This window comes from Stegodyphus dumicola, chromosome 12, assembly GCF_044657685.1.
Source record: "Stegodyphus dumicola isolate Sdum_Otavi_A_Nest chromosome 12, ASM4465768v1".
NCBI classification, from domain to species: domain Eukaryota; kingdom Metazoa; phylum Arthropoda; class Arachnida; order Araneae; family Eresidae; genus Stegodyphus; species Stegodyphus dumicola.
The window spans coordinates 29,116,287-29,130,038 of record NC_140779.1 but is presented as its reverse complement, the minus strand read 5'-3'; the positions used below and the strand labels follow the sequence as shown (position 1 = coordinate 29,130,038).

Genomic DNA, 13,752 nt, shown 5'->3' with positions numbered 1-13,752 from the left:
CAGATGGGATGAAAGTTAGAGCATGGTATCACATCTGGTGTTTTTAAAGCAATACTTTAGGCTTTTGATGTCCCAGTTACTCTCCTTGTTATAGCAGTCAGTTATTCGAGGGACTCCAGTACTCAGATGGGATGAAAGTTAGAGCATGGTATCACATCTGGTGTTTTTAAAGCAATACTTTAGGCTTTGGTTTTGAAAAATATCTCATCACGCGGAGCGTCGGGGTTATACATGGTTCTGAAGAAAATGCCACTTGACTTAAACATATATTTATCCTAAAACTGACTTTTATAAGTATGATTGCTAACGCAATACATTCTTGCCCTATAAGTCGATAAATATTCATCTATGGTATAGTCGATAGTATTCATATACATTCTTGCCCTGTAAGTCGATATTATTCCTCTACATTAAGTTATCTTATAAACTGGATTACTGTACGTGTGTCTTGATTATTTCCATTTTCAAGCTTGTCAGATTTTAGGGAAGTTTCTATTTCTTCACTGCGCGCCTTCTAGATGTAACTTGTAGAACGTTCAGGTGGCTGTCTGAAAATCCGAAGCACAGCGAGGAGGTAGCTCAAATTTGGTAGGCTGACTCTGATAAATACCTAGTCTCTCTACAATAGCGTCCGAATAAAATATAGTGGACGATAATTGGTCACCATTTGCATTTTGCGATGGAGTCCCTTCGCTCTTTATTTACATCTTAAGGGGACTCATACCCCTTAAAACTCATAAGATCTTTCAATATGTGACTATTGAAAGATTTGGGTTAACTTATTTATTTTAAAAGTAATTACTTCCAACGTTTTACAGCTGACTACATAATATAGCTGCTTTCTGGAATAGTAATCAGAACGTTTGTGTTGCCACAAATATTTTTATAATTTAATCCGCTTTGGGGCAAAAGTTTTCGTCATGTTTCCACCATGCGCGCTCAGTTTAAAACATTCTGTTGCATAATTTAATTCCATATTTAATATATAGCTTTTATAATATTTGGGAACTACTGTGAACCAAAAATTCTAAGAATGTCATGTTAAATTATTATTTTATTTGAAGTTGAGTTTATAAAATGTATTTTATTAAAAAAATCTGTAATTTTTTTCGTCCATAAAATTTTTTAATAATAAAATATTCATCAGATATTTGGTTTAGTTCAAAAATAGTGCCCATGTAAAGAATTTCATTAAATTTCAAGTAGGTACCATTATCCATTTTTAATATATCATGCGCGCAGGGTGGAAACATGACGAAAATTTTGTCACAAAGCGCATTAAATTACAAAAATATTTGTAGCAACACAAACTTTCTGGTTACTAGTTTCCAAAGCAGCTATAATATGTAGTCAGCTGTAAAAAGTTGGAAGAAATTGCTTTTAAAATAAATAAAATATCCCAATTCTTGCAACAGTCACATATTCGAAGATTATAAGGGGTTTAAGGTGTATGAGCTCCCTTAAGTAGGGAAGAATGTAATGAATTTTCTCTTTCATCACAAGTGATTTCGTCATGTAAACTGCAGCAAGTCCGACTGGAATGCACAAGATTCGAATAGTGCAGAGGCCACTCATGATTTTTCGGATTTCGTGCTAATAAACTAGCATGTGGTATTATGTTTTAAAAATCTATGTTGCGTTCTTCTTTTTTTTGGAAAACTTGGTAGAGACCTTCAAGAAATGAATTCTAGAAGAAACCTTTCGGGTTTTATCGGAGAATCTCTTGTTTATTCCGTCGTTATCAACTGTTTCTACGTTTTCTTGCTTTCATTTTTACAGCAGATAACTAATTAAAAGGAAATATTTGGGAATGTCCTCAACAAAGATTACCATATAGCTTTTTTTATATGTTTTATAATTTTTTATGAATTAAATTATCGCGATTTTACTGTTTACTACATAATTTGTTGACAGCGAAAGCCACACGCATCGAGATATATGGAACACCTAAAATTTTTACGGAAGTTTATTCAATTATTTCAACTAATAATTTGTATGCCAATAATCATCTTTTAGAATTAACAGTGATTTTGACTATTTTACAAGCACACCTTGTACAAAGAAAGGGAAAGACAGTTCTATATCTTCCGCTGTACTGGGGTCGATTGACGAAATTTAACTCGCGTTTTTCATCTCTTGAAAGCGCGACTTGGGATATAGTCTAGATTTATATACAGAAGTTTTCTAACTTTGGTATTCTGATATAAAAATTGGACTTTTCTGAGATTATACGTCTACTTTTTTCCATATTTCCAGTCTGCGACTCAAATAATGACAAACTGCCAAAGTTTGTAAAAATTGCAAGAGTAGTTTTTAAAAAATTATCTATTAAAATTTGGTCTGCTCAATATTAATTAAATTTGGTATATATATTTATTAGTATCACGTTTTTATTGCGCTTATTTGAATCCTTCTCTCACAATCAAAATTTAAGTTCAAATAAAATTCGCAGATATTTTCTGATTTATTTTTTAAATGTGTACTTCTTAGAAATTTTTTCCAAAACAATCTTGAATCATAACCTTTAAAAGTTTACCAACACTCTTTAGAGTATATGTATTTCTTGGCATACATACAAAAAATTATTTTTTTGTTTCAAAATTTCCCAACATGTTCATGAATTCACATAAAGGCGGGTTTTGAAATTTGGCATATTTTTTATAAGCCATAATAACGACAAATGTGGCTTATGCACTGTGTTAAAATTATTTCAAAGACGAAACGATGCATCTTCTTTCCGCTTGTGCTTCACGAAATGGAAAGGATAGGTTATCATAAATTAAGAATTTCGCCAAGTGCCGGAAATTTACTATTTCTTGGCGAAAACTGAAAAAACTGCGCCAAGATAAGTTTGTAAATGTCTCAAAACGTTTCTCCCCAAATTTTACAAAATTTGATACTTAGGCAAAATTTGAGTCTTAGAATCAAAATATGGAAAAATTCGATATGCCATTTTAGAAAAATCCGATTTTGTGTCAAGATATCTGTATAATATCAGTGCTATATATAAATATAATACATATCATAAGTCGCGCTTTCGAGACACGAAAAACGCAAATTACATTTCGTCAAAGATAAAGGGTGCAAAAGAAAGGGTGCTAGAGAACTGTCTCATTTTGTTTGTGCAGAGTGCACTTATATTCTGCACATAGCGGATGTTTTACGGATGTCACATAGCTTAAAAGAAAAAGATGCAGGGTGTTTATAAAGTCACGAACCCATTTTGATGCTTAATAACTCATAAAATAATAAAGATAGATTAAAATTAATAACATAAATGGTTAGGTAGATTCAATTCACGCCAGGTACCGGCAAGCATGTTGGCATCCACAGAGGCTATTATGGTTGTAATTCTGGCGTTTAGGTCATCAATGTTCGATACTCTCCTCCTGTAAACGTTGCCCTTTACAAATCCCCAAAGGAAAAAGTCCGGTGGCGTTATACCAGGTGATCTGGGTGGCCAAGAAATTGGACCTCCTCGCCCAATCCATCCTCCTGTAAAATGGCCATTCAAAGAACTACGAACGATGGTACCCCAATGAGGTGGTGCACCATCTTGTTGCAAAACGACATGTGGCTGAAGCTCTTCTAGTTGTGGAAATACAAAGTTTTCCAACATGTCTAAGTATACGACTGATGAGATCGTCTTTTCTGTAAAAAACAAAGGCCCAGTGACTCGGTCGTGCATTAGTTCACACCACACATTAATCTTTGGGGAATCGCTTTGTGCCTCACGGTATTCATGGGGGTTTTCAAATCCCCATATGCGCACATTATGGCGATTAACCATGCCAGAAAGATGCCAAAAACAAAAGAGAGAAAAATGCAATTAATAAGCAGACGATATTTAGAAACGTACAGATATTTAGACTGGAAAATGAAATTGTCTGAAATTAACTACACGCGCAGACGTTATTTACAGATAAGTAAAGATATTCAAACCTGAAAAAGAAAATATATAAGTTATTCTATCAATAAATGCCATAAGTTTGTTTATATCTTCATTATTTTATGAGTTATTCAACATCAAAATGGGTTCGAGACTTTATAAGCACCCTGTATATTCTATTTCGACAGAAATGTATTTTAGGAGCTTTGTTTTTTTAATACCTGAAACATTATTATGGTTTGAGTTAAGAAAGCAATGCCCGATCATTATGTGTTGGTGGCTTTTAAAAGGGTTAACAAAATAATATAAGTAGTATAAATAAGTAAAATTAATAAATAATTCATTCCTAATTAATAAACTAGTCGTGTTCCTTTAGTTAGAACCAATGTATGATGATGACCTGATGAACATTAGTAAGTTTTTTTTAAAAAGTCTTAAACATTGTCTTGCACCATTTTTATATGAACATTAGTATTATAAAAGTATATAATTCATTCAGTGCGACAGGAAACTTCAATGTTTCTCTAATTCTAACCTGTAAATTGCAGTAATTATCTTTTAATTCATCGAAGGAAAAACTGATTTAATATGTAATGTAATAATATATCCACTTAATGCGATTTTATAAAATGGCAGTATTGGGCCTTTAAATAAAATTCATAATAAAGCCTAAAACATGTGTAAAAATTCACAGCAATGAACATATATAGAATGACATATGTGAAATATATTTCATACGTGTTCAGGAAACCTTTCTTTTTAGTATCGGGTTGGAGGGAAAGTTCTGTCGTATTTTAAATAGGCAGGTGATTTTTCTTGTAAATAAAAAAAACATCTGGCTAGTGAGTCAATCGGATTTTTTTTGTTTTGTTTTTTTAGCTGCTGTATAATATAAAAGATGGCCTTTTTTACCGTTCATCATTTACTTGTAATATTTAAAGGGAAAAACATGTCGGTAGATAAAGTGCATTTACGACACTGCATTTTATATAAATTCCAAAAAGGAAGCAACGCATCTGTTGCATGTAAAAATTTATGTGCGGTATTTGGAAAAGATATTGTAAATGTTCGTACTTGTCAAAGATGGTTTAGCAAATTTCGTTCCGGGGACCTGAGCCTCAAAGAAAGTGTTCGATCTGGACGACCATCCAAGATCGATAATGATGTTTTGCGATCCATGTTGGAAAATAATCCACATTTAACAAGTTGAAAAATTGCAGAAGAGTTTGGCATTCATCACACAACTCTTGGAGATCACATTAAATCTCTTGGGTTTGTGTTAAAGCAAAGTGTTTGGGTTCCACATGAATTAACGGAAAAGAATTTGTCTGATCGTGTAAGAATATGTTCATCACATCTGATTAGACACAATGTGGAGCCGTTTTTGGACAGGCTGGTTACTGGAGATGAAAAGTGGATTCTTTACGAGAATATTAAAAGAAAAAATCTTACTGCAAACAAGGAACATCATCAGCAACAGTTCCAAAACCAAGTATCCATCAACGAAAAGTACTGCTTTGTTTGTGGTGGGACAGGAAAGGTCCAGTGTATTACGAGTTGCTGAAACAGGGAAAAAACATCAACGCGGATCTGTACTGCAATCAGCTGGATAAATTAAATGCAGCTAACAAAGAAAAAAGGCCAGCATTAGCGTCCAGAAAAGGAATAGTGTTCCATCACGATAATACTCGCCCGCATACTGCAGTGGTGACACTACAAAAACTGAATGCGTTAGGATGGGAAATCCTTAGTCACCCCCCGTATTCACCTGACATTGCACCCTGTGATTATTACCTGTTCAGATCTCTGCAAAATTATCTAACGGGAAAAAAATTCAAGTCTTTTGAAAGTGTTTCTAAGGCAGTTGCTGACTATTTTAACTCCATGGATGAGAACTTCTACAAAACAGGAATTTACAGGTTACCTGGAAGATGGCAACAGGTTGTAACAAATAACGGAGCATATACAATTGATAAATATTAAACACATATTTTTATAAATGAATTCAAATATTTTCTTTAAAATACGACAGAACGTTCCCTCCAACCCAATATTAAAAATATAAAAGCTATACGCTTAATTTTCTTATATTAAGACAAATGTATTAACTTCTCAACCACTTTTAACAACGAAGTCAGCTACAAAGAGATTTAATGATTTAATGCCAGAATTGAATACAAGGTCTAATTCAAAAAGGGTTCTATTATTGCTTATCAAAATTCAGTGACTTTTAGACAGAGTTATCTTTGCTGTTATAGCGAAAGGCTAATTTGAAACAATCGCAGCTCTTCCAAAAGGATTGATCTTCGCCTTCTGAACTTTTCCTCTGGTTCCTTCTTGGGTGACTCCATTCTAATTGTTTGTTGTACACGGATCGATGTAAGCTGGCACCGGGTCGAGGCATCTCCTAAGAGAGCTGAACAGAAATTCGGATGGCAAAGTCTAGAGGGGGAAGCTGTGAAATGTAGGATGACAGCAAAGAAAAAGAGGCAGACGAATGTTGGGGTCTAGAATCAGTGGCGCCGAGTCCCAGACTGACCCCCTTCACCCTGAGACATTTCTTTTTTATTCAAGATTAGAAGAAGACAGGGCAGAGCGAGAGGAGATGTTACTCATCGTGTGCGAGCGGTCGAGTTTGAAATATCCAATCAGAATGCTTTTTCTTGTAGAAGAAAGAAAACTTTATTAAGACGCCAATAGCAGAAAGCTGGAGACACGCTGCTTAATTTTATTGGTGGAATGGATTCGTCTTCTAAATCTGAGTGTTTATTAAGATAACTGACAAGAAGATTATCCTATGTGATCCGCCTGGAGGTCATTCCATAGTATTATCTGAACGCTCTAAGGTCACAAGAAGTCTAAGCTGTCCAATCACGTACATAATCGTAATAACACATATAATACAAGTATCTGATATTTTAAACTCTGTAGGAATCCACATGCTCAAGAATGTTCTCACGTATTAAATTTGCTTATAAGTTTTACTGAGGTTTTGTAAAAACTCCCTGTAAAGGTTTTCTGAACCTTTGTTTTTATCATTATACATCAACAATGCGATTTTTTATTTACGGTTTAATATTATAACAGTGAAGGTATAAGGCATTTTCTCCCTCCTTCCTTCATGGCTTCGGGGTGTAACGGTAGCACACTCGCAGTGAATTCGAGAGGGCATTGAGCACTTTTCAGATATTCAGATTTTCATATTTTCACTACAAGTGGCTCCCGAACTAAAATGTGTTGGACAATAATACGTCACCCCCAGGATTAGGCGACTGGGTCCCCTAATACCCAGTCTCTCTTTAAAAGGGGGAATATGTGAAGCAGTTTGTCCCTCCTTCCAACAAGCCTTCCTGGTGTAATGGTAGAACACCGGGTGAGTATTCGAGAGGTTCAGGTTCGAGTCCCGGAGGCATATTTCACAAGTGCACATCAGCGTAGCCACTGAGGGAGGGGTTTCGAAAATGGACCAATGAGCTGCTATTGCTCTTGTGACGCTAAATCTTCGTGCATGAGAGTATATGTTGTTTACGTTTTAATTTGCATTTGTTTCGCAGTTATAAATATATGGCGTAATAGTAGAAATCTTGTACTGCTTTCGATTTCTGAGTTCAATTAATCGCTGACATTTCACTTTCGTGATTTTTACCACGCGATTTTTATTACTTTCGCAATTTTTAATATTTGGATTGATGTTCACGGCATATTATGTGGATTAAGAGAATTCAAATGTATATTTTTTTAATTGAGCTGAGAATGACTGAAAGGGTTACAACGAATCTAGTGTTTCCTTATTTCACTGCTTGCATTCTTTTGATTTTTAAATTGTAAGATTCAGAACACATATAATCTGATTACATCCATTGTTAACATTAAAAATTATATGTGAATAAATTGAATATACTCGTTGTGAATACGATAAATTCACTCTTTCATGAGTATTTCTTGTGTAGACAGTACATTTAAGAGTGAGCCAGTTATTAAATGTGAAATTAAACACACTAAATGTATACGAATGCAAATTAGTAAAGTTCACTTTCATAGAATATATAGAAGATCTTTTTCATATAGACTGTAATAAAAATCAGAGATTCTATTTACGTATATAACTGGTGTAAATATTTTTCTCATACGCATAGTTTTATGTAAGGATTGCATTTGGGTTCAGATGTTTATCACATATTTCTTTCTTCATCTTATTTACTTCTTATTAAGTAATATTTCACATCGATATTTGTCGAAATATCCAACATGTGTTTGTATTTATTTCAACCAAGTAGTGAAATCTTCGTAATTGCCTATATTTGATATAACTGCGCATTGAAAAGTTTTAGAAGCAATTGACGATGCTTTAATTATTTTGTATAGAAAATTGCGTGGCAGAATATTTTCAACCATCTTGCTTAAAGCATGCGATAGGTCATGTGACATGGCAGAAATATCACTGGATGCTCATTGGTCCGTCCTAGAAGCCACTCCCTCGTTGGCTACACAGATGTGCACTTGTGAAATATGCGTCTCGGCGAAAGCATTGCACACTTTTAACGTCTCCAGCCATTAAAGTACCTAATGACTCTACAGAAGAGCTTAATTTGCCTGTACACGTTAAGGAATGCTTCATTTTGCTGAAAATAATGAGTGAAATCATGTACAGTGTGACAAACTGCAAAAATTGATTACGTTTTAAAGTCTCCTGTGTAACGAATAAAAACTGAATATCTCATGTTTATCTTTCCTCCTTACACATGAAATCTTTTAAATGTACTTCTGATAAAGTTCACCATTTCACTTATTGCATCTTACATAAAGACATTCTTTCCCCTTTTATAGGTAGCCCTCGTCTGTTTTACCTCATTCAAACAAATAAACCCAACTCTCATTATATACTACTGACACATTCAGCAAGCATGAATTTATGTACATCAAAACTAACACTACAACATGATAAGAAAAGAAACAAACAAACAACTATTAAAACTATCGCGATTCTTAGAATTAGGCAGATTGTTACTATAAATTATTACAACTCACGCTGTAACGTGATCTTCCCGCTTAAACGTTTTACCACTGTACTGCAAATCTTTGCATCTTTAAAAATTCCAACATAAATACGTTGGCTACTGGAAGTGAAGGAAGAATATCTATTCGTGCATTTGTTTATTTATTCGTGCATTTTAATTATTGCTAAATAACCAGCTATTATGATTTTGTCTTTACTATAACTTATCCTTTCCGTATTCATCACAAGATTACAAATTAGTTGTTTATGTATTTAAGTTGAGGTTTCTGGATCTTGAGAGAGAAAATTGACAACTTACAATTGAGAGCACGATCCGGACACCCGGTCGGCTTACGCAGACTAGTCGGGTATTGTCGAAATCCCTCAACTGTCCAGAACAACGCCCTAAAACAGAAAGGTTGAATATTGATGTACAATTGCTGGTTGCATCGTACATAAAAATTTTTGTTGATACTTGCTTACATACGTGAGACGAAGGATAATTTATCCACATATTAGATAAACATACTGATTGACTCGCCCAGACGGTATAGTGGTTAGGGGAGGTAAACCGCTGAGTTGGCTTCTGACCCAGGTATAGATATATCCATGCAGAATTGGTTACCAACTCGGAGGGAAGTGGTTAGGGAAAACTGACTGCGATACCAAAGGGCCGTGTTCGAATCCCGGAGAAGGCATGGATGTAAAAGTGACTGTCTCTTCATAGGAGGTAACGTGGCCGCCTATTAGGTGCCTCCATTGGAATATTAAATTGGAATATTTAATTATATGCATTTTTTCTTGCATTTCATTTAAACTTATTGGATTGAATTAAATCTACTTCGCCGACAGCGCATAAACCACAATAGAATAAATGCATTCTTTAAAATTCACTCTAGCATTTGTTTACCATAGCGACACTCTAGCGCTAGTTTCACTTAAAAGTGTTAATAATTATATAACAGTTAACTTATATAATAATTTTATAACGGAAACTAAGTTAACTTTTATATAATTCAGTAATTATATAACAGTTAACTTATATATTTCGTTCATATTATAACTCATAATGCACAAAATTTATATCATTTAAAGAATAGAATTATCTAATCGTTGCCACATGTTCTATTCAAATACTATAATGAAGCTAGAATGATGTATAAAAGAAATTAAGCAAACAAAACAAAAAAGAAACAGTTTTTCACAGACGATTGAGTATTTCTCATTTAATTAATTTAGTTCTCACTTCGCGACAAGGCAAAAATACATAAAAACTCAAAATATCTATATTAAAAATTACGAAGTAAATCTCAAACACTTATTTCCTCGAAAAAATTCCAGAAAGAATTAAGCGTGATTTAATTGGCTATAATAAATGAATGCGTTATCTTTGTTGTTGCGAAGCTAAGTTTCTCTAGATTGGCAACAAATCCACTAGTTTAATCCACCTGTTTCAAATGTAAACATCAATGGCCGCCATTAAAAAAGGCTTAGAGGCAATTAAACAACTTTAAAATTGCTGATAATTCTATAAATATCGCACACAGATTTACTAAAGGCATAAAATCCTTAACCGGAAGATAAAAACAACATAATTCAATCATTTTTAAAGCAAAAAATGTACAATTTACCAACATATAAGAGTAAAGAAACTGAGATCACTGAGCCGAGTAACAGAGTGGATATATATATAAATATATTTATATACGTTTGGTGCGGCCGATTGCAACCAAAATATGAGGTGCACATCTACATGTTATAGCAGTCCTATATACAAAATTTCAACGTTCTGAGACTACTGGTTTTTGAGTTATGCGAGATACGTACGTACATACGTTCGTACAGACGCCACGAAAAATTCTCTTCAGAATTAATTTTAAAGCAGTTTTATAATTTTTTTGAAGGAAAAGAATATTTTATTCTGTTCTTACGTACAGATATCACGCAAAGACATCGTTAAATTGCATTCGATAGCGGTCAAAATGGATATTTTCGTTGAAATATGCTGCCTGAAACTTTTCGCGATTACAATATTTCCTTTTTACTTTGTACAAGGAAGTAAAAAACACCATATTGATTTATAATAGATTAACATACATGAGATAAACATACATGATACAAATGAATTTCTCCGTGCCATTACTCATACTGATTCATAATACAAAATTATACATGAGACATACTCATACTACTGAGTTGTAACGTGCCATACATACAGTTACTACACTGACCTACTGAGCAACTTCCGACCTTAGTTAGCCTAGAGGCAACAAACGGAATTTGTTGCTCAGAGATAAAACCATCTACTGTTTACTGGCTACAACCTTCGGTCGGGGCCACGGGCATTATATGTCAATGTCAAATTTCAAAGTTTACATTTGTACAATATACAGAGTTATTTGGATATATTGCATACGTTGAAGAAATACATCTGAAGTTATTATATTAAGATTTTCCAGAATAGTTAAGACAGGAATTGACAGCCGTCTACAGTAACAAACATGTTAACAATAAATGCAAAACTTTTAAAGTAGAAGATCAAAGTTAGATAAATGTCAGTCATATATAATAGAAAAACACAAGTAAATGAACAATACTGATCAACACCACGTTCAGAATCTGCACGCTATTGAAACAAAGTAAAGTCATGAAAGAATCAAGTCTGATTTCTAGAGTCCAAGTTTAAGTGTAAATGAATATATTTTACGTTCCATAATCCAGTACTAAATGTTTTATACAAAGCAAAGTATTGTGCAGTTCATGCACGATTTACTGCCTTACACAATTTCTGAGTTACATACAAATACTGAATTGTACAAATCAAGCTTAGTGTGTTGTGGTGTGTGTGATCTGATCACTTTGTGTGTAATTTAGACATGGCGTGCGTTAGTTCACACTGAACATGTCATACTTTACTTACATACATGATACATATGATAATTGATAAACATAATAGATAAACATACTGATTCATAATAAACATACATGATACATAATAGATAAACATTCATAATACATAATCGGACAACTAAATTTTTCCATGTACATATAATTACTGATACTGATTTCTAGTAGAATAATATTCATGATACATAATCATATCATTTTGCGGGTAACTTGGGCAAGGCGGGTATTAGTTCACACTGCACAGGTCAATTCCTAATGCCTCTAGCCATAATTTTGACTAGTTTCTTTATAAAAGCAAGTTGTTTGATCAAGAAACTTTTATGCTGCGTCACCTGATCGAAACTTAGAGTGGTTTTTCTAACATTGCGCGCTGTGTGGTTAGATTCTGCCAGTACTGGATGGATGTAATTATTCGGCTTTGCGTTTTTTTGTAGCCGATGCTGTAATCTGAGCTTCCAGCTTAGTATTTGACTGAGTAGGTTGTAACTACTGATCTGAGTTAACTATTATTATTTTAATTCGCATTCACATAAGCTGTGGTAATTTTTTGCACATAATCCTGCCAATACGTTCAAAGTTCTGTTTACATAAAAAAGTTATTTTATGATCTAAGTAAGACCTTTGTCGTTTTATAGCGTACATCGTGATAACTCGTTTTACGTCTTTTTTTTATTAGGGTTATAGGACTGAAGTAATAGTTCTGCATCAAGTATATCCATGCACATCTTCAAAGACATAAATGTCCTTTTTAATAACGAAAAATCGATAGTTTAAAACATACACGTTTTCATGCTAAATTTCCCGTTTAGAATAAAAATAAATTCTGAAACACAATAGGATATATAGGCTATATGAGAAATATTTTACTTCAAAATTAGTTTATCTTATATCTTTTTAGTATGGAATAACATACACATTAATTTAAAGTCTAATGCCGGCGCATTTATGTTTATTCGAATGCCCAGAGACATTAGCAATATCTAGAGATGAGAAGTGAACGAATGCGAATACAGTCGTTATATAACTTACGCATTTGCTTACCGTAAAATATGCAGTACGTAATGAACTTTAAAATAACTGCATGTACATATGGACGCTGAAAATGTTACACACGCGAATACTGAAAACCGTAAACTTTACACATACAAAATGATAAAAAGAAACAGAAACTATGTAAGACGTGGCGAAATAAATCTGTAGAATGGATTCTTCTAGTAGCAAATCAAACAGATCGTCAAAATGGCAGAAAATGCTTTTCGTATTTCATTTGCTCAGATATTATGAAGGATTTTAATACAAGGACTTTCACAATGGTCTGTCTACACATGAATGGCACATGTTTAAGTCTTCAAAACAAAACATTCTAATGACGTGCGACGAATACTCAATTTGATTTCTATCAATGATACGACAATGCCTTGTAGTTTCAGAGCAATCAGAGAACGTTTCAGATTTATAAAAATTCTTTTAGTATTTAATCCAAGTTCTCGATGTGGGGAATTTTCCAAGTGAAACGGGTTTGTTTATGGCATGCGTTATATATAACACGAATGTCAAATTTGCTGATGATGATTTTGGTCTTTTTAGCCCTATTATTAGCCCAAAGGGACTTGAGTACCCCGAAGGACTATTACTTTCGTTTTGGCATTTTGCGTCGGACTCCTATAAATGTCGGTTCACGTTTCAAACTGTTGCCACAAAATGTTAGAGTGCTGCAATATATTTGAAGAAATTAAATAATGAAAACAAATCTGCATAAATGTATGCATATTTCTCGCATTGTGATAAAACAACGGTATCTAGAGCCATCCAATTTTGAATGACGTAATCCTACTGCGAATATGGGCATCTGAAATCCCAAATTCGAAATTAGGAATTTGTTTTATCATCGATTTCATATTTTGTAAAACTTTAACGAATTTTTGATTAACAAACTCAAGGATTTCTAAGCGAGCAATGG

General features: G+C 33.7%; 1 protein-coding gene across 1 annotated transcript in view; it reads left to right on the top strand.

Moving 5' to 3' along the window:
• LOC118188415 (rho GTPase-activating protein 100F-like) overlaps positions 1-13,752 on the top strand; it is a 213,826-nt gene that overhangs the window by 78,803 nt on the left and 121,271 nt on the right.